At 28.1% G+C, this 22,504-nt stretch overlaps 1 protein-coding gene and 1 long non-coding RNA gene across 4 annotated transcripts in view; both read right to left on the bottom strand.

Annotated features, from left to right (window-relative positions):
* The window catches only part of Ten-m (teneurin transmembrane protein Ten-m), a 397,884-nt gene that overhangs the window by 173,228 nt on the left and 202,152 nt on the right, over positions 1 to 22,504 (bottom strand). The window lies entirely within an intron of this gene.
* On the bottom strand, positions 8,589 to 9,066 carry LOC139905387 (uncharacterized). 2 transcript variants are annotated; one of them, XR_011780073.1, is made up of 3 exons: positions 8,928 to 9,066; positions 8,822 to 8,878; positions 8,589 to 8,727 (listed from the first exon to the last, which is right to left on the bottom strand). It is a non-coding gene; the product is annotated as an uncharacterized lncRNA (long non-coding RNA). The 2 variants fall into 2 exon arrangements; XR_011780074.1 differs by having other exon boundaries at positions 8,598 to 8,737.

Genomic DNA, 22,504 nt, shown 5'->3' with positions numbered 1-22,504 from the left:
TTTTTTATCTGTTCGGTCTTAAGTCATTTGATTCAAGACCCTTTTGGACTGATATTTTGGCCTAGATCAAGATCTTAGACCGTAGACCGAAATTGAATCGTTTTCGAATTGTAGGTCTATTTTCTCCGGTCTCAATATATATAGACCAATTTATTTCCGTCTCAATCTATGGACTGATTTTCTTCTCTATCCCGATGTATGAATTGTAGGAATACGACCAATAAAAATCAGTTCCATAATTCCGTAACAGTGCAACTGATTTTTATTTTCACTTCGATTAAAGTGGTTTCACGCTATCGAATACTTAATTTAAACCAAGAGTCCTTCCTATGTGGAGTCAATGTATAATCATACTAGATATTTGTGGCTGCTTTATCTCAAGTTTTTATGTCAAGTCGACACAATACTATTTTATAAATCTATATTGCACTCTGATTTTACTCCGTGGACCACGAAAATAATATAGTAATAGGTAGTCTAAGCCTAAAGCTTTAAAACAAAGTGGTGAAATGAGAACCACATGATGAATCTTTATACAAAGTTGTGGTCGTAGATAACCTTTTTTGGCCCGCAAGGGGTGTCTAGTAAACATGAATATTACTTTATAACTAACTATGCTACCTCCAACAATGCACCATTTTAACTGAATTAAAAAAATGAATTCTTTGAAGGAAAAAAAAACTTGGATACAGTATAAGGGAAAACGATAAAGTGAAGTCATCAATGATATTATAAAAAGCAACATCTTGAGTGAGCGAAAAAATAACACCCCAACCATATATCTCCTCAAGCTAACATGTGCGTTGGGCTACTTTGTTTTAAAGCGTTACCCTTGCCTAACGACTGTTAACTCTCGTGTGTAAGTAACAATGGAACCTTTGTACAATTGGAGCATTTCTCTCCATATTCAGAAGTCCAATCTTAGACTTCATAGTGTAAGTTTATTGAAGATTGGGATTAATTTATGTTACATAAATGAAAATGCCGGACTGGACAATACGAATATATTTAATAAAAAAAGAAAAAGTGTAAAAGGATTGAACCTTTACTATGAAGTTCAGTCTATATATATATAAATTAGTTAACTTTGTAGTTACTTATGCATGTAGATATGTACGCATGTACACACAAGGAGGAGCAGCAGCCTATACACATGTATATGAAATCTGAATAAGAAGAAGTCACGTTTTCGCATAATTTAATCCTAATTATGCAGTTTCATGGCCTGCATATTGATTGTATCTTAATAAGAGAGGAAACATAATTATAAGTATACATGTTATATAGTTTATGTATATACATATTCGACAACAAGCGCAGTCGAAAGAAAGACACTCAAGCAAAGTGCTCATTGTATAATGTATGATGATAATTGCTGAGCTTGTTAGTGCGCCTTGGAATAGACCACAAAACTTTCTCTATTTCAATTTACCAGTGTCTATGAAGTGACCAGGTGATTACTCCCTAGGTCACTGAATATATAATTCTGCAAATAAAGACGTCATGAAAGAGGGTAGATAGATGGAGAGAAATCAATTATCTTTAACATATATTCACACATACGAGTACATATATGAAACACCATAAAAATAACCATAATTTTTTATTTGGTTTTGAGGTAATATCTACATAGCTATGACGGCTAAGGGGTCAAGTCAACATTTTATGCTATGGTTATTGTTGAAACTGTATTTCATTTAGACCTGAGATAGTGAATTCCATGGAATGTACGTGGTACATATATGATTATCTACAAACCTACATAGTTAAGAATATCCATGGAAATTTAAATTCATTTCCACGCTAGTCGTAGGAACATGACTAGTTTCATCTTTATATAAATGATAATTATGGTTTTTGAAGTTGTTGAAATGGAATTTATTTAAACTTTTCACTACATAAAGGATTGTTTTAAAATATTCCAGTGTATGGCGCGTATTTGTCTTTTAATATTCAATTATAATTAATTAAGTTTTTTTAAACACATATTAAATTAAATATATTTTTATGTAAAAAAAAAACAACAATCAAATATATTAAAGATTAGATTTAGGAGGGTTGGATCGATTATAGTAATTAAAATTACCCCTGTCCTTGTTATAAGTCCTATAAATATATCATTGACTTCTACAGGGCATAATTTTTAATTGAATTACTCTTAAGCACTTAGCATATCAATTTAATTGGTTCTGTAAAGTTTTAAGTGTATTTAATTGATATAGTTGTTAAAACTAGTTTTGTTGAAATACCAATATTTTTGTTATTGGTATCCGTATTTCAATACTTTTGCGACTAAAAAAATAAACAATACTGTTGGCAAGGGGAATTTGAATGCCAAGATAGCAGGATTTTTGTTTTATGTAGGAGGCTAAATGAGGATGACTTTCAAAAAAAATTATCTTCCCTTTTTTAAAAGAATGTGCAATTTTGGTGGTTACTTAATCAATGGGCCAATATTTTGTAACGTAATTTCGTAAGAAGCTCTAGTTTCAATAGCAATTTAGTATAGTACTTTTTTAAATATGTCAGTACCTGGTACTGCTACATAAAGGATCGGAATACCAAAATATACTAATTGGAACAGTCCACAACCACAAAAATAGTTTTGCATTAATCTTTCTTTAGGCTTGATTAAAGTATTTATTTTTATAAATATTATAATATAGAATTATGATGACGTCCCTTTCTCATAGTAGTATAACGTCATCAAGCAAAATGTATTTCATGAGATGGTATTTGCACCCCTGGGATTTATGACCAGACAATACAATTTTGAAACGAATACATCTCTAATATTGAGTATAAATGGATCAATTAAAACCTACTAAAGAAGAAAATAGCGTTATTCAAAAATATATAATGAGCATGTTTTTTCCCTCCAATCATGTTTAAACTTATGATTAAATCGAGTAACCTAACAAACTACTACATATGTATGTCAAAAAAAAAGAGTACCCAATTTATGGCACGGCATAGGGCATTTAATATAATAACGATTATGCCCATACTACAATTGAATCATATGTACACTATATATATAATTTAGTGCTGAAACTTGGTCCAAGATGTAACAATTTTTTTTATTCGGTCTCAATTAACTTTTTCTAGACCGATTTGGACCGATATTTTGGTTCAGACCGTGATCTAGACCAAATTTGATCCAGACAAAACTTTTTTAATGAATCCAATTAGTTCAGTCCACTGAAAGTTCGAACAGTCTCAGACCCAATACTAGTACCTGAATACTTATATTCAAATGTATTATAGGTATTATATACACCTCCGCAGTTCAATATCTACATATATATAAATATTTATGTACATACAATGAAGTCGTTCTATAATTATAGATGGCCTCTAAATTACATTTTGCTAATTTTATACATTTTTAGCAAATAATTATCATATTAGTACAACATTCATTTATTTTTTATTAGTTTACTAGTAAATTACAGTTTTTAATGCTTACTGCATTGGAAAATTGCGTTTGAGAGTTTGGTAAACGAGCTACAAAAACGATAATAAGTATCCTTTTTTTTTTTTTTTTTGACTTTGCAGAAAATGGCTCTGAATGTAATCTATTTTAAGTTTATCCACGATTTCAAATTAATCAAGTTCGTTTCTTTTGACAAATAAGAATATCTTCATAATACTATGTAGTTTGAGTCATATATTAAAAATTTATAAACATTTCAAGTAATTGGTAATAATCAAGAAATAGTGTTACAAAATAGGCAAAGCTATAAACTCTAATTACGTGGGAGTATGTAAAACCATTATTTTAACCATAAGTAACCAAATGTTTGTGCCTTATTAACAACACCTTCAGATTTCTTTGAAAGTAATATGTATGTTTAAAAAATATAAAAAAATACTTTCAAGGCTGTTAGAGTAAAATAAAAAAACCATTAATGTAATAAATTGAAGCCATAAAGAATTAACAGATTTATTTTTTACTTTTTATTGCATGAAACAATTTTTATTCCTGTTAAATAAGTAACAAACTACTTTTATTCATCATTAGATACATCTAAGTAACTCCTCAAAAGAGTTTCACATATATTCCATTCGTATGTTGTCAAATTTCTTAATTGTACATTTAGTTAAATTATCCTTTTATTACATATAGCAGGGTCAGAAACAAAACGTAGACAATGGCAAGCTTATTAATAATAGAAAATTGCTTATGAAGTTTTGATTAGACTTAATGGATATATATTTTTCTCTTCAAGTCTAGTTTCAGATCAACTGAAACTTTCTAAATCAACATTTGAAGAAAATTCTATGTTGCTGTGTAAACTACTATAGGAGGTATTTTGAGTGCTACAAAATATTGGTATAATAATTCATATTTAAAGGTACTTCTTAAATTTAAAAGAATAAGTAATAGTACTAGCAAGCATGCAGTTGAAATAATCCAATGATTGTCAAAGACGGAAAAATCCATCTAAAAGTTAATAGAATTAATGTTTAGATAATACTATACATGTAAAGAAACATAAAGTCCTGCATAAATTTCAGAGGTGAATTGTCGTAAGTCACTCCTATTACAATGTTTTGTTGAGAAAAAGAATGGATTGAGAGGATAGTTTTCCACTTTATGCATTTCCACATCTATTTTAAATTTCGTCTTTTTACAATAAGTTATATTGGCTGTATGTTTTATATTTATTCAATAAAATCTATTATTTGGTTTTTGCCACTTACGCCATTTTGGTTCTGACCCCATCATTGTATTCTAAATGTACAATGAATAGTTTCTTCCAGCGTCGCACACCACTTGTTTTCATAACATTATAAATGAATGTCTATAAATAAGTGGTACTAGGAGTGGACTTCTCTTAAAAAGACGTACATACAAGCCCCTAGTGCCAAGAAATTCTTGGCAATCTGTTAGACTATTTATTATGAGGTTTCATTATATGGTATTACATCTTATAATTTCAATAAAAGGTATTGGGAAAATTGCTATGTATAGCTTGCTAGGAATGAAAATCGAATAGATTCAAGTCAAAAGGTCATAGTATCGATATACATACATACATATTTATGTGCAAATATATACATAATATATAAAACTTCTATATTAATTAAATCTATCGCGCATTGTAACTTAATGGTCTTTTAAATGAAAATTCTTTTGGTAATTTATATTCACCAAAAATGGAAAAAGAAATATAACACTGCTCTTAATGGGTCTTTTTATGGAAGAAGTTTCTAATAGCAATAAGTTATTAAGAAAGAATAAGAGAGAAACCCTTATTCGTATAATAATATGATTTTAATTGAAAAAATAAAACGGAAAAGGAAATGATGGAACTTCCCTTCAGTTATATAATATCATATAAAAAATACATATATAATCAGCCAAAAAAAGCTCTACAAAAAAAAAAAAAAGAAGATATACAACAATTTAATAATTAATTCCTCAGATTCTTTTCACTACAAATTACCAAAACAGATTTTTTTTTTAAATCTAATACGTTTATAAAGAGAAACAAACGAGTTCTTAGTAGGTATCTTTTGGAGGTTGTTACGCCTCCACAAAAAGGCTGTTTGTTAATGGTCTTCCGCCTCTTTCTTCCCACATATACTTTAAGATCCTTGTCACTTGTGGATGAATCTTAATTACTCAATGTTGTTTAACATAAATGAGTTATTTAAGCACTACTTTATATACTAAAGAAGTACATATTATGTAGGAAAGTGCTGTTTTGATAGTGATCATCAAAGGTAGTGTCTGTGACAAAATTTATGTACATATATTAATAAACTAAGGCTTTGATTGCTTCACAAAAAAATATATATTAGCTTGGGTGACAATGTACATTAAACTGTCCTATTTTCGAGTTGATATTTACTTGTCTCTGCACATACACCATTTCTGCTGAGCAAAGTAAAAAAATGGACTGTTTTTAAAGTTTGTAGACTGTTAGGCCAGTTTTGGTGTTGTACAAACTATTTTTTAGATGGGATCTTTTGGTCGAAATAGGCAATTTAAGGTCTCTGTTAACACTCTAAATATGATACTGTGATTCAAAAATTATATTCTTTGTATTAATTAGAATCTGGTATATCAATTAAAAATAATGCACATCCTACCTAAGATGTGCTTGACGACTTACAGCTTCGCTGAATTATCAAAGATAATTTCCTCCCTTTGTCTTCAACAACTATTACTTCAAATAGGGTTAAATTTTGCAATCTTATATTTAATATAACAGGAAAACCAAAAAACCTTTAAGCACATTGTACCACACCTACAATGGCTTGAGAGGACTAAAACTATGAAACAGTCTGTTTTTTGAATGCCCACTCCAGAGAAGGTGTATGTGCTGAAAAAAAAATATTAACATGTAAACAGAGACAGTCTAATACACATCGTATAAGTCTATTTATTATTTAAATAAACTCATTCTACAAAGCGTTTAATAATGATATGTGGGATATTATTACGAGCACATTCATATTTTTCTTGATTTTCCATTTCTGATAAGAAAGTTCTTGTTTTCTTCTTTGAATAATAATAAGAAGATCTCATTTTATATAAATCATACATATATTTATTCATATGTACATATATGTAAATACATACAATTTGATAAAGTCCCATTACAAAAAGAACTGAAGAAGAAAAAGTTGTGTCTCTTATACATATCAATTGTTAAAGAACCTTGATCAAATTTAATATTAAAATATTTTTCCTTTATTTTTGTTAAGAAGTGCATGATTTTTAACAATATAGCATATACAATATTTTGTATTTATTTGCCAGTTATAAGGAACAAAGTTGATCGAAGACGTGATAAGAGAACGAGTGTCTTTTTTAATTTTTTTGCAGAAGGCACTTACTTGAACAAAGAAAGACATTAAGTATACAGAAAATATCATGTGCTAAGTATTCGCCGCCAGAAAATTGCTTGCAATTACATTTATAATGATTCACCTACTGATCCGTTGCATCTATAGAAAGGCTTGCCCATTTACGAATCCGCGGATAGTTTGCCTATTTGCAGATGGGTAACAATATAAAAACCTCTTAATTTCCCAGATTGTACGCCAGACACACGGGATTTGTGTAGGATAACTCTGGGACCTCGAAACACGGGAAATATCAACTACACAATTTAAATAGCCCAATAGAATCGCCTATGCTCTAAGTCAAGGAGTTCTATAGTATAAGCTTGTGTCCTCGAGGCATATTAAAAATCAACACCCACATTTCAAGAACCACAAATGACTCTTCCTAATTTTGAAATACTTTTTTACGTTGCCTGCTTCTACAGTCCCATAAATGAGTGTATTTTCCGCAGATGGTAATTTTCCGATAACAATATTCCTAGAAGCACAAAATATTTATCAAAAAAATGAATCCAATGGGAAACAAAAGGTTATTATTGTAATTTAATAGTACTACTACTGTGTGGTAAAACAGTCATTATGATTTGCAACTCTTACAAGGGCAACTATGGATCTATATTGTTTCCCACATTTCACCTTTGAAATGTCAGAGATTAAGTTTATTTGTGACATCTTTCTTGAGATAGGTACATATAATTTTTTTCCCCTTGTTATATTATTATTTTATCTTATTTTGGTCTCTGATGATCACAAAATAAAAACAAGCAAATATTTTCAAAATAAGGCCATATATGGCTACATCTCCTTTCATGAAGGTAAAAACAAAGCAAAAAAACAAAAAAAATAGATGCAAAAATATGTATGTACATAATTTTGACAGAGAGATTATTTTACCAGTGTCATAACTCATGTTTTACAAAGCTATCTTCAAACTAAATCATCAACATCATGAATTGTATGAATGTAGGTATATTGTTCAACAAAGGTCACAAAAAAATTATTTTCTTTTTTAGGAGGGCTCCTACTTCTTAGCCTTAACGTAAAAGAGAGTGTCATATTAAATATGAAAATTACTGTATATAATTATATCTAGTGGAGGAAATAAGTATTTGATCCCTTGCCGATTTTGCAAGTTTACTCATGGATGAGGATGTATACGGAATTGAGGGACAAAAAATGTGTAAACCACTCCATGACCTTAATGAGCTTCTTCTTGAGTTACTCTTTTGTTGCCTTGGTTGCATCTTTTGGGTCATTATCATCCCAGACGACCAATTCACTACAAATTTTCACTACCCTGCCCTGAGGGAAGGAGGTTTTTCTGGCAATATATCCAGACTAATAGATAATCGTCCCTTGGATTCAGGGTATAAGCATTTTCCCCGTAGTATATAAACACCAACAAACCAAAATGTTTCCACCCAATTATTGACTGTGGTGTTGTATTCTTTTATTGCTGAAATAAACCTAACATTAAAATGATAGACAATTCTTTAATTTGTCAAAGGGTAAACTTACAAAATTGTCAATTTTCTCCACTTTATAAAGGTGTAAAAAAATGTGATCTTGCAATACTTTTTGTAGTTGTAAGCAATTATGAAACAAAATAAAGAGGTGATATGGTTTGATAAATCCTCTTCCATTACTTTCAGGTGCTAACTTTAGTATGCTTATGAGATAGGTTTTTGCCGAAAACTCCATTCATTGAATAGGCTGATTTTTTTCTTCTTCTGGATTTTCACTTAATATTTACTAGTAGACCAAACACAACAGCTGCATTAATCGTCCAAAAATCTGTCAAACTTAGCCAAGTGGCCATGTAAAATCCGTATCACCTTTTTATATTTCTCTCAATATGTGTGCAACCTGAATAGGACTAGTATTATTAAAGATTTAATAACGAATTATTATTTAATTTATGAGGAGAAAAAATCTAATTATAATATAAAATATAATATACTTATGGATAATGGAGAGTGACACTGAGGATTTGTTTGGTAATTTCTTGTTTGACTAACTAATAGTAAAGTTGTGTATCGATATTGGAATAATTTCTGCCTATATACTTGCTAGATATAGAATGCAATTTGTGTTTTTTTCCTTCCTTCCATAGATACTAATCTAATGAAACGTTATGACAACTAATGTACTCTTCTCCAAAACATTCTTCAAATAGTCAGGGTTACCACATTCATGTTATGTTTCTTTTTTTTTAGCATATCGAAAGTCATATCTTTTAGAATCGTATTAATATATCACCTATTACCTAGGTATGTATTGAAAAAATTATTGAGAGGAACGTTAAAAAATGAACCTATCAGGTTTCAAGGAGTTTCACATCATCATAAAAGTATCATGATTATATTTTAATAGCCCGAACATTATTGTTTTTTAAATATGCATGTATTATGTATAGAACTTTACTCAAATTTCCAACACATACTATATATATATATATAAAACAGTATAAATTGAAGTTTATGACTTACAGGAATATTCGCGTCTCTGGTTACATTATTCTCATTTTATATACATTATGCATATGTGCTATTATGCAAAATGCTAATTGAGTGTTTGTAAACTCGTTTTATTTATTCAAAAAGTCTTAAAAGTTTTTCACATTAACTGATGTTGACGAAAAAAGGGGAATAATTAAGGATTAGCTATGCTTATAACTTCATGTTATGCCTAAACATATTATTACAGAACTTCCTATGCCCAGTGGTCTATATCGTGTTTTTAATAAACATTGATCCTTATTCTTTCAAGATCATATATTTACCAATAACGTTAGATGTGGAGAAAAACCAAAATATTTAGGTGAAAGATGGAAAATTTCACACTATTTAATTTTAATTTAAGTTTATACTAGTTGTGCTTCAGAATTTTTGTTAAAAACTAACTATTAGGGGCTTATAACCTATAACAAATGAAGGGTGATAGATATACATCCCCCCCCCCCTCCTCTGAGCAGTGCTACATTTTCTGAATTTAAACTTTTCAATAATTTTTGAAATGTTGATTAATTTCCATTGAGATTCAAGTATTAGCTTACACTCTTCAACCCTTCTTACTTTATGAAAATATGTATTTATTCAAATATAAGTGTTTGAATTCAACGTATTGACAGACGATAAAAAGTGAAAAATGTTCTGTGAAAATGTATATAATGATAGTTTTTACCAGATAACAATTTATTACTATTAACTTTTGCTCTGTTTTATAACTAGATAACTTTAATTTTGAAATGGGTGGATATTATAAGAGGATCAAGAATCAAATAGTATATATTTTTATGAAGTTAAAGAGAATTTTGTTTCAATAATACTTACATCAACAATTATTAGTTATTGATGACCGCTAGTATCAACATGTCCCCATTATTTAAATTTAAGATAGAACTGGAACTTAAATTCAAAATAGATAATTGTTATTTTACAAAATACTTTATATTTATATTGTACGGACAACTGAATTTTATGGACATTTTAAGAAAATATTATAGCAAATAAAAAAATATAAAATACATATTGTTCTTATTTCAATCAAAATTCTGATAAAAATCGCCCAAGATTGTACATACATAAAAAGCTTTCAAAGAAGTTACTCATAACTAAACCTACATATCTGTTAGATCTGTAAATTGCCTGAAATCAAAGAAGTTTTGTCTTAAAGACAATTAAGCTTCTAATTTCAATATTTTTTTCCTCTTTTGAGTATCATTTGACTGAAAATAAAGGAGAATGTTTTAAGTTAATATTAATCGTTGAGCTTAGACAAAAACAATCTCGTCTTTATATTCATTCATAAATTCCAAGAGGAGATAAGTTTCAACATTGCATTTTGGATTCTTACAAAGATTGAATAATAAGAATAAAATCATCTGAATATACTAGTGTCTCAATTGTTCTTTTGTTCCAAAGATAAATTAATTAAAAATTTTCTGCATTCCAAATAGTTTGTGAAATTATTTATATTTTTCTTCAAAAATATAGTATATATAATTAATAAAAAATATATAAAAAAAAGTCATTTTTGAATGATTTGGAGATTATATAAAACTTTAAAATACCTTATTATATTTAAAAGCTTTTTATTTCATTTAAAAAAGAGGCTTTGTATATAAGTAATACATAAAAATTACGTAACATTTCAAATCGATTCCCATGTTGAAGTAAAATTCAAAGGGGCAAAAAAGTTAATGCAATTAAAAGCTCAATATTTTAGATTAAGGTGGTTAAATAATGAAAATAAATGAAGCAAACACATTTTCTGCAAAATTAATTATCTTTAAACCCACATTTCGTTAAATTAAGTTAATTTGAAGGGTCTAGTTATAAGTAATTTTAAATGTTTAAAACTAATTATAAATAATTCTTCTTTTAGCAATTATCCTAATACAAATTTTATGACAATAAGGTATTTTGTAAAAAAGTCTAATATAGTAGTTTCAAATGTATGACGTTAGAATAATTTCACAAATGTACAACACATGTCTGAAAATGGTACGAACGAATTTTATGTACATATATACAATTACAGGGAAGACTACTAAGGATTAATTGGTAGGCTAAATTTTCACACGACGTTTTTTGGGACCGAAAGTTTTTAATTACGCTATTTTTAATTAATTGAATGCAATATGCTTAGAAAATAACTTTGAATTAAAATTTTTACTTTTTCGAAGAGATTAAAATAAAAGTTTTTTCCAAAAAATAATGATACAAGTGAAGTTAAAGCACACTTCAATTGGTTAAAAATGAAAAATAAATAAATATATAAATTATGGATATGCACAATATAGGTAAATATAAATTAGTGTTCAGACTCGGTCCAAGACCGATTTTTGTTTCAGTTTGGTGTTACAAGATTTTTTAGAGCGATTTGGACCGATCAACTCAGACAATATCCGAAATTTAATCGTTTTCGAATCACATACCGATTTTTCTTCCTTATCATGATTTATGTGTTGTACAGATATGATTTATGCCACACATTTAGCTTCATTTCACGTCATTGTAAGACGATGTTCACCATTTTGAAACCTATCTCATCTGCAATTTATCTATAAAATTGGTCTATACCTTATTTTACATTTGGCTGATTTGGACTGATTGTTTGTAAGGCCAATTTAGACTGTAATTTTTTTATTTTTTTTGGGGGAGTTTAGGCCGAATTTTTCATTAAACCCGTTCCAGCCCGAAGTTCTTTAAAGGACCAATTTAGTTCGGTTGATTAAATATAAGAGCTGTCACAGAGCAGTCCAGGATTTTAGACTGAAGCCTAACACTAATAGGTCTATAAATTTAAAAAATTCAAACATGATAATAATATTTATATAGGTTTGAAAATGGTGTACCTTTATTTTTAATAATACTTAAATATATAAATACAATATGTATATCAAGGGGCCATATTATAGATATATATATTTAAAGTTGAGAAGGTATGAATACCTATATATAATATATTTGTATTTGTGCAAAGCAACAAAAATAAATGCAACTATTTAAAAAAAAACATACAAAATGTATATTAATAAACAAATGTTCGTTTATATAAATGTATTTTCACATACAATATTTTTTTAATACAAAGGAGGTATGCGTTGTATTACACAACTCTCCCCCCTTTTCCCCATTAACTATGTATTCTTATTAACTTTTGAAGCTACATTTCTATACCTACTTACCTAGATATGAATAACTAAAAAATTAAGCCCATATTGCACCTATGTTGGCTTGATTTTCTCTTATTCAACGAAGTTGAATAGATAATTTTTTTGGTTTTGTTTGTTTGTTAGTAAGTCGCCAGAATTACACTAAAGGTTACAAATTGGTTTTTTCAAACTTGATACAAAGATTACATGTACAAGAAGTCAAGGTAACACAAAACGTCACAAAATCGAACATAACTTTGGGGAAAATTGATATTAATAACTCCATTTGACTTAAGGAGGAGATTTTGGGCTCTACCGAGTGCTCATGTTAGTTTAATATATTAATAGCGAGAGAATACAGTATTGTTTGTACTTATGAGTAGTCTACAAACAGACTTACAAACTTCGGTTTAATAATATTATATAGATATTAGTATTGATGCTCGGTTCAAAAAACAAATTTTATTACCTTTTGGTCTTAAGTGATTTTTCCAGACCGATTTGGACCGATACTTCTGTCCAGACATTAGACTAAAATTTAATCGTTTTCCAATAGTGTACCAATTTTTTTTGGTCTCAATCTATGATCAATTTTTGAGCCTATTATGATTTACGTAGTACATTTCACATCATATGACATTATTGTAGGTCGACGGCCACAATTTTGAAACATACATGACGTCATCAACAATTCAACTATGAAATCGGTCAAGAATTTTAAATGAGACCGAATTTTTCTTTGAGACCAATCCAGAATGAATTTAAATCCTTTTTTCACCCAGGGGCACTAAAGTATCATTAGTTTAATTTTGGCTACTGTACTTGTTTATAATCCAAATTTTTATTTTTGTTATTTTGTTTGATAGCTAAGATTTCAAGCTACAAATAATATTTTATAGTAATTTATCAAAAATAGTTTGAATATTTTTCATTTTTTCCACATTTGAAAATGAAACCAATTTTAAACTTTCTTAACTTTTTTTTTTCTTCAACGAAATGATCTTTTAATCAAATATATGTATTATTTATAGTGAGACATTTATATTTGAGATATTGTTTAGTTCTAATGTGTATATCAAAAGTTATTCATGTTTGAAATTTTTATAACATTGGTATTTAAAATATAAAGCACACATTAAAAAATGAGGCGTTGAAAAATTATCTTTCAATGTATTGTAGCACATTAATACACATATTATAAGATTGACATTATTAATCACTGATCATTATTATAGATTGGATAAATTCACTCTAATAATCCCCTATGGAATAAACCTGCTTGTTGTGAAGCCAAAATAAAAAGTATGAGAATAATTAATAATTTATATTGAGCATTAAAATATCTCAAATTTCTATTGAAAGAATGAATAGAAATTGAATTATATTAACTAATGAAAAAGTAATTCAAAAGTATAAGTTGCAGCAAAAACAATGAAAAACAGACTGTATTATTAGTTTCATTCTTCACAATCAGTTTTATTGAATATTTTGAAGAAAAGCACAAAAAATTAATCATTTGTTGCAACCATAATCTGTATTGTATTAATATAAATTTTTTGAATGTAGCATTTTTATGCCTTTTGTAACGTTCTCCGGTCTCCCTTATATAAAAAAAAAATCTTTAAGATCCTTTTCATAATAATTTGAATCGCCAAAGGGGGAGATCAACTCTTTATCTGTGTGTGTGTATAACGATGTATAGCCTATAGGATACAGTGTAAAGATCAGAGATTGAAACATAAATATACATTTATAAATTAATTTCGTCAAAAAGTTTTTTTTTCTTATCCAAAATATATTAAGCAAATACGTATAAACATAACAAGAAAATCATCAGGTATCTAAGAGAAAGAAAATAATTGTATTATTATTTTCATTTGCCTCCAGGAGATATTTTTCATCTTTTTATGCTCTTTTCTTTAAATTTATATACTCCACAAAGGTATGTACATATAATATCTTAACAAGTCTATTTACTTTATATTAAGTATGTTTTTTTATCGCATTCGTTAACAGAAATGGACTCTGCTAACAACAAATAACTCTTAAAAGATCAATAAATGCAATGGTTTTAAGAAAGTTATTGAAATGATAATTTGTTATAGCAGCTATAAGTAGGCTTGTTAATCCTAAGTATTTATTAGCGTGCAGTTTTTGTTGTTGTTGTTGGCAACTTCAAAGTTGTTTTTCTTTTTAAAGCTGTTATCATTATTTCTTCATTCTTGAAAAAAGAAAATCTAAGTATAATGTGCAAACCCTAGTGGATGTCCTCATGAATGAGGGAGACTAACAGTCAGTAAGTCCATGTTGAGCTCCAATTAGAATTGAGAACCGACAATGGAGTAATTCCTGCCTATGTCCTTGCTTTGTAGGAGAATATTATTGGCTTTGTTACGTACTGAAAATGCTTACGATTTACAATCCTAGGTATGTGTATATAGGTCTGAAAAAGGAAGAGTCAGCAATAAAATACCGTATTTTCAGTATCATATGCCGCACTTTTTATTAATGTTATATGAAGCTATAATTGCAAACTAAAGATAAAACCATTCTCAGAAGGTTTATTATCAATTTATAATTCAATGCTTTTAAATAATTTTAATTAGTTGAATGTTTTTACCAGAACTTAAAGAAAAAAGTAACTAGTACCACTTGTGTCTATCCGATTAATCATTTGAATTTGAAAAATTTCCATATGGAGTAGCTTTTTTTAAAAAGGCAACCTATTACTAACTATAAATATATTTGCTGTAAAAAAGTTTGCTAAGTCACTTGATATAATAAAAAATATTTTTTGATTAAAAAATTTACTTTATTTACATTTTTGCAAATAAGGATGTAAAGAGCAGTATGGAAGCTAAAAGATGGTTAAACTAAACCAGTATATTTCTAAAATATAGCAACACCTAAAATTTAAATGAATTGTACATTTTTTATACAGAGATAACTAAGTCTGAGATTGAAATCATGTAATGAAAAATCCTCTTGAATATTTTCCTTCTCAAATCATTTCCTCTTGGAGGTAAGACTATCTCAAAACCAAACAAATGCAAGGTTGTTTTTACCTGGAGCAAATGCTTGGAATAAATACAGACTTCTTTCAAAGCCGTAACTACTACAGAATTATTTTTATAGAAAAGAAATACACATTTTTTTACTAAATGATTCCTAAAAAAATTGGATAAAGATTTTTTTCTTTGACCATGATGGTGTTTCTTAATTAATTAAAACATTTTTTTATGCTTATTTCTCTATGTACGACTCATTTTTTACCATTGAGCGTGTAACTAAAGCATAGTGTGAAAAAAAGGGGATTAGATATCTATATTATTGAAATAAAGTTTGTCGTCTTTGTTTCTGTTCATTGACGCCTAATAACTCTAAAGTAATGCAAGGTACTCCTGCTAGTAGAAGTATACAGAAATAGACTATGTCAAAAGGGAAAGAAGAAGAAGAAATAGAAAATAAAAAGATGACTTTTTACTCTATTTTGACTTTTCTATAAATAATAAAAAATAAATAAATCTTTGCAACTTTCCTTTGCTTTGCTTGATATTTTCTATACAATATATGATTGTTTGTTTATTTATTTATTTTGAATGACGCTTTCACAACTCCATAAACGAGGCAACTACATATTTTATGCTTTACAACTTATATATGTATGTATATTCTATAGGTATACTTCTCCTCTCCCATATAAATGGGTAAAAGAGAATATTATATTACAAATATATATATGTATACGGGTATACCTTGGGGGCTCTTCTTTTGATGATGGTTTCTTCGGTTGAGTATATATATATAACAGTTCTACGAGGAATGACGACAAATTCTTTTCTTTTAAAAAGTCTGTATTATGCCTACAAAAATACTGTAGGTAACGTTTCTACAGAGAAACAATTTCAATAACTTAAGTTAGTTTGCATTGTATAAAAATATTTGATTCGTCATTTTCCTTATTTTTTTGATAAAATATGTACGAGAGTCCGGGGACAGCTCCAACAGGTTATTTTTCTCGAACATCTTAAAGCTACGGCCACAACATTTATATTATAACATACAAATTATTGTGACAAAATATAATATTGTAATCAATTATTCATCGAGATATAGGGAAAAAACGATTTAGAGAGGTAAAGTACATTTTATGATGATGTTCTCATTGTTTTTTGCTTTAACTTATATCACTCAAATTATGAATTATTTTACTATCAGTTTATATAAAGTCATCAAAATTGAAAACTCATGCATTTAGGAGAAATTTCAGATATTGTAATACTCACTTTTATGAGGTAGTTGCAAATTTCCTTGCATTGTTTATTTCATATAATAATACGTATTTATGCTTCTCAACGGGACTGCATGTTAGACATATTTAGAAGGATATGAAGAGGGTAGTGAGAGTTAATTTTTCATATGTATAATGCTGATCATTAATCTACAATACAAGCAAAGTTGATAATTTAACATTTTGAAAGGTATAGTTATTTATTTCTCAAAAAATATTATATATTCTATTTTTCTTAATTTACGAGTTAATTTCATATTTTTTTAAACTGGTGCAACCTTCTACAGGTTCACTTCAAATACAATTAGTGCGGAAAACTGACTGGGAGAATCTCTAAGTATATTCAAATAAGAGTAAGCATATGTAGGCATGTTTTCTTAAATTTTAGCATGGTTTAATGATAATTATATATATTGTACCTATAATGTATTCCATTTTTTTAAGTTAACAAAAATGGACAGGGTTCCAATTTTACGTTCTACTAATAGTTAGTCTATGGACTTGCACTCACTTGAATGTTGGGGCTTTGTAAAGAAGATGGATGACTACGAATTAATATAATTGATGTTTGCACTATTTTCTGCCCTACTCTACTCTACAGATAAGCAATTACTCAAATATATTTCTCTATAAATGTTGTATTTTAATACATACATACGAGTACAAAGAGGGAAAGAGCGCGAATAATGATGATGATAATGTAACGATCAGAGCCTCAATTCTGTCATAAGATCCATCATTTATTGACTTTATGTTATTGCTATATTTGTATCTATATATACGATATATTATATCTGGATAATTCATATAGGGTGATTCAACATACAAACAATTTTGAACAAAAATAAAGAAAATGAGTAAATCTGAACTTATTTTTTAACTTTATACATTTAACCTATGGGCCAATATTTCATAGAGATCTTTGAGTCCCAGGAAGGCATTGTATTCAAATTTGTGGGATCAGATAAGATACCCAAGGATGTTAGCTATTTTATAAAACTTTATATATTCAATAGACTTATTTCGGCTCCGAGATATAGCCCCTTTCAAATAAAATCTATCAATTTCTCATTCTTTTACAGCGACAATCAATTTTGGCTAGTTAAAGTGTAATTTGATGTGCCTGCAAATGGTTAAAAATAATTAGTTGTTAATCGAAAATGACGATAATTCGTAGAAAAGTGCAAAATTACACTCAATCTTAAAAAAAAAACACCTTGTTTTTGTGTTTAGAGGCCGCAAATGTATTTTATATGTAAGTATTAAGAAAGTCGGCAAAAACTAATAATATATGTATGTATATGTCCGTATGTTTCATCATAAATGAAATGCTCTCTAGTACAAAAATATTAAATATACCTTTATTTAATAAATTAATATATATGGGCCGTCAAAAAAAATCAAGGTAGAATGTTTTTTTCTCAAAATTTAGTATAGGTTACATTTGCATGAAACGAACCACTGTTACAAAAGTTTAACGAATTGTTTTTTTAAATATTTTACTCTTCAAAAATGCTATGTTTTTGAAATTGAATAACAGGTTGCGAAAATTGCAAACACTATAATATCTCAGGAACCAATCATTTGATTTAAAAAAAGAATAAATTTTATGCTTAAATTCTAAATGTGGTCTAAATTTAATCAAGTTTTGAGCTATTGAACTTTGATCCATTTTTTTTACAAACTGAAATCTATTAAAACTTACCTAAAAATGAATAGAAAAAGAAAAACATATTAATGATGGAAATATACAATACAAATAGGAACATTAAAAAATACTTTTTGTACATGGATGGTCATTATTCTACTTATTCAATTTATGCCAAATTGTAGTAAAACAAACGAAAATTTCATTATGAGAAGGACTAATAAGAAAAAAGTCCAATGACTTGTCAAGCTACAATGAATATAAAATTGTTTTTTAAATGGTATTGTAAGGCTTGAAATGAATTTCTTTTCGGGGAAGTTGTACGTTTTTTGATCTTCTTTTTTTTCTTTTCTTTTTTAAATGTTAGGGTGAGGCAGTTGCCCAACAAAATCTTAAATTCTGAAGAATGCTGTTTAAACTTCTTTGGCAATATTAACAGATTTAATTGAACGAAGCATATATTTTTCCCCTTATGAACCAATTTTATTGCACATGTATAATAATAAAATGGGAGAATTGATATTCATTAAAATTTCTAAATATCATTAATAAAATTTGGCCCAAAAATTGGTCTTGTTCACATTTTTTTTATGAAAGATTTTAATCCTGTACTATCTAGGATATAGTAGAATGTGTTTATTTCAAAATAGTTAGGAACAAAAAAACACTGTAAATGTTAAGGAATGAAGAAGGATCTATGACCAGTGATGATAATCTTTAATATTTGTTAATAACTTATTGAATAAATTATATTTCCTAAGCTGTTATAATTATTAGTTAATTTTCGAGGAGTGAATTCCATTTTCTACTACATACTAAATACAAGCTATAGTACAAACATACAAAACCGGATTTAACATTTGGGTGTGCTAATAAAAGAGGGAGAGTAATTTTTGGAAAAAATATTTAAAAGTTAAATTTTTTGTAAATAAATTTTCAAAAATTTTATTTGAAGTATTTAATTTTTTCAAAACAAATTTAAAAAATCCATAGCTATTCCCAAAAAATTAATTTTTTTCGGAGAAAAATTAAAAAAATCTACAGCTGTTCACAAAAAAATTAATTTTTGGGAAAAAATTTGAAAAAATAAATTAAATTTCGAATATAAAATTTTCTAGTAAAAAGCAAAAGTTCATTAATTTGAGGGGTGGGGTTATATCGCCTCTAATCCACCCCCTGCTGACGCCATTGTGATAGCTCAACTTATCTCCTCTCACACATTATTCAAAATATCAGTTAATAAAACGTTAATTTTTTTTTTTTTTTTTCCTTTTTTTTCGGTATGCCACTGATTAACATCACTATTTATGACTCAAGTGAATAAAAAAGGACGTCAATAAACTTTTATGTATGAAGTAAAGTAAATATTGACATTTTCGAAACTCTCTTCCATTTTTTTGTAATAAATGGTAATCTTCGAAAAAATAGTATTTATATTTTCTGACCATTGTTTATTAATAAAAAATAAATCGAATGATTAATTAAATTTAGAAATTGTTGGACACTGGACCTCACCCTAATGTAGATTTGCATTTTACTCATCCTAAGTACCATTAAGTATAACCAATAAAAGAGACGTTGGATTACGTATTCAGTTTCTACACATTATATATATATATTTTAGCTTCATGTGTTGGACACGTCATCCTCTCAGAGTAAAATATGGCCTTTAAATACTTAATACTCATGTAAACGACTTGGAAAAGTCTATGTATGCAGTACTAAATATGAATGTTCCTTTGAGAATAAGGTAGGTAGTAACTAGTAGTGCCTACATATGTGCAGATCCAGTGATATAGAAGGGTTAATTTATAACCCTCTTCAGAGTTATTTTTTCCACACAATAATCTTCAAATCATAATAAACAATTTTTCTATATTCATAACTCTTACAGGAAGGGAGGGGGGAGAATAAATATTGTAGCTTTAATAAACGGCTCCATACACATACCTACCTACTTTTATAATTTTGTGAAGTTAATGTATAGTGTTTTTGATTTTAGTTTATGTGTAATGAAATTCCCCCTCCCATCTCCTTCTCTTTAGCTATAAAAGCTATTTTTGCTCATGCAAAAATATCTCTTAAAATCCGTGTGATTTAACATATATATAATATTTATGTATGTATTTTCATAGTATAAAAAAATACAAAATTGACATCTCTATGTTGACTCACAACATCTGTAATTGCGTGAGAGAAAATCCTACGGTTATGCAATTAAAATTAACCAAGTGTTCCTGAAAACATAACATTATTTTATGCATTCAATCATTGAAATATTTACTTTTCATTTGAATTGATCACTTTATATGGGATTCTTTGTAAATTGTACACGTTATTGAACACCTCTACAAAGATAAAATAAATACTTGAGATGATATTTTTCATTGTAAGACTGATAATATTCTAAATTAGGACTAAAACTGAATTTCATAACTCCCTCTGTGTATTGCAAGAATACTGTTTCATGCCATTATTTGAATTGCTAACAAATATATTGGAATTTGGATCCAGTGGCATTTGAATCATGTCTTTTCACTAGAACTAATTGTTATACTTTTTATCAGTTATAACTATCATGATTTTTTGACAATTAATAATCATTTATTGTCAAGAACATGAATACAATTCTATTGGGCGGCACACCCGCTAATATCAAATTAAAACTGAATTCACAATTAAATTATTTTGTATTTTCGAAATGCAAAAACATGATATGCTCGAAAGCTTAGTGGTACTCTTCTTTAATATTCCAAGAAGCAAACTCCTCCACATCAAATAATAAAACAATGATGTGGGCCTTGTCTTTAAATATCAATTACAAAGTTATTAAAAGAAAAATTATAATTTTTAATTTCTCCAAACCTGGGTAGAGAATCCGTATTGCTATGATAATAAGAAAATTATGTAGTTCCCAACATAGCATATATATAACTTTTGCTCTATTATTTCTCATAGATTAATTTCAAGAAGATGATCATCAATTTTAGAAATCCCAAATCTTTAATCTCAGCCTCACATATTGTTCGGCCCTAATTAATATATCAAGATGAAATGACAGCATCAATTAATAGTTGGTAAGGGCTGATTTTATTTGACATGTTTTTGGATTTCAAATTGCAACTTGCAGAATTTGTTAGTATAAAGTACAACTCTTAAATGATCAGTACCTAGTGAGTATGTATAGTGACTTAAAATAGCAGTAATATCAAAGAACTCCCTGTTGAAAAATTAAAGTTTTTAAATATTTAGATCGGCAGACTTCTTACAAAAGTCACCCCCTCCGGCCCATAACCTATGTACCTAGATATGAACCAAATACATAGTTAGAGAGATATTTATAGCAAAGTTCTTATGTATCGACATCCATTAAAAAAACCTTTAATAATTAAAATATTTATAACCTAATAATAAAAAGGAAATTCCATAGCTTTTAAAAAGATTCCAAGACATTTTTGGATAAATAAATAAATATTCCTTTTCACTTCCCCTTTTAATTTAATATCACTGTATCTAGGTACACATACATATAAACAAGAACATTTAGTAGGAATGTTTTGAATGCAGCAATGAACTCTTTCTTTTTATTCTTCTTTAAATGGGCGGTAATTTTCTACGCACGTGGATGAATTTCTGAAAAATGGTTGTTGGCATTTAAATATACATATGTATGTTGTATGTACATTTAAACTATATTAATGTTTGAATGTAGTCAGGAAGGGTGGAAGAAGTATTGTATGTATGTTAAATGAATGTACTTTTGCTGCTCCTACTAGTAAAATATATTCGTACTTATGTAAGTACATCGAACCATGTATATATTAAGGAATGGTGACTGACAGTCTCAAGAAGAAAGGACAGCAGTAGTTGAAATGAATGCTAATTTCTGTTTAGCATTTATTTTAGCCATTTTGAAATATTTACATATATAAATTTATTTGTCGCTATAAGACATTAAATCCTCTCCAATCCTTAATGAATTAATTTTTGACTTGTGTTTGTGTTTTGTAGAAGTTGTAACTTGTACACAGCACTTTGTACATGT

This window comes from Lepeophtheirus salmonis, chromosome 5 (genome assembly GCF_016086655.4).
Source record: "Lepeophtheirus salmonis chromosome 5, UVic_Lsal_1.4, whole genome shotgun sequence".
NCBI lineage: Eukaryota > Metazoa > Arthropoda > Copepoda > Siphonostomatoida > Caligidae > Lepeophtheirus > Lepeophtheirus salmonis.
Note: the sequence above shows the minus strand (reverse complement) of the source record. Positions and strands in the feature narration are given on the sequence as shown.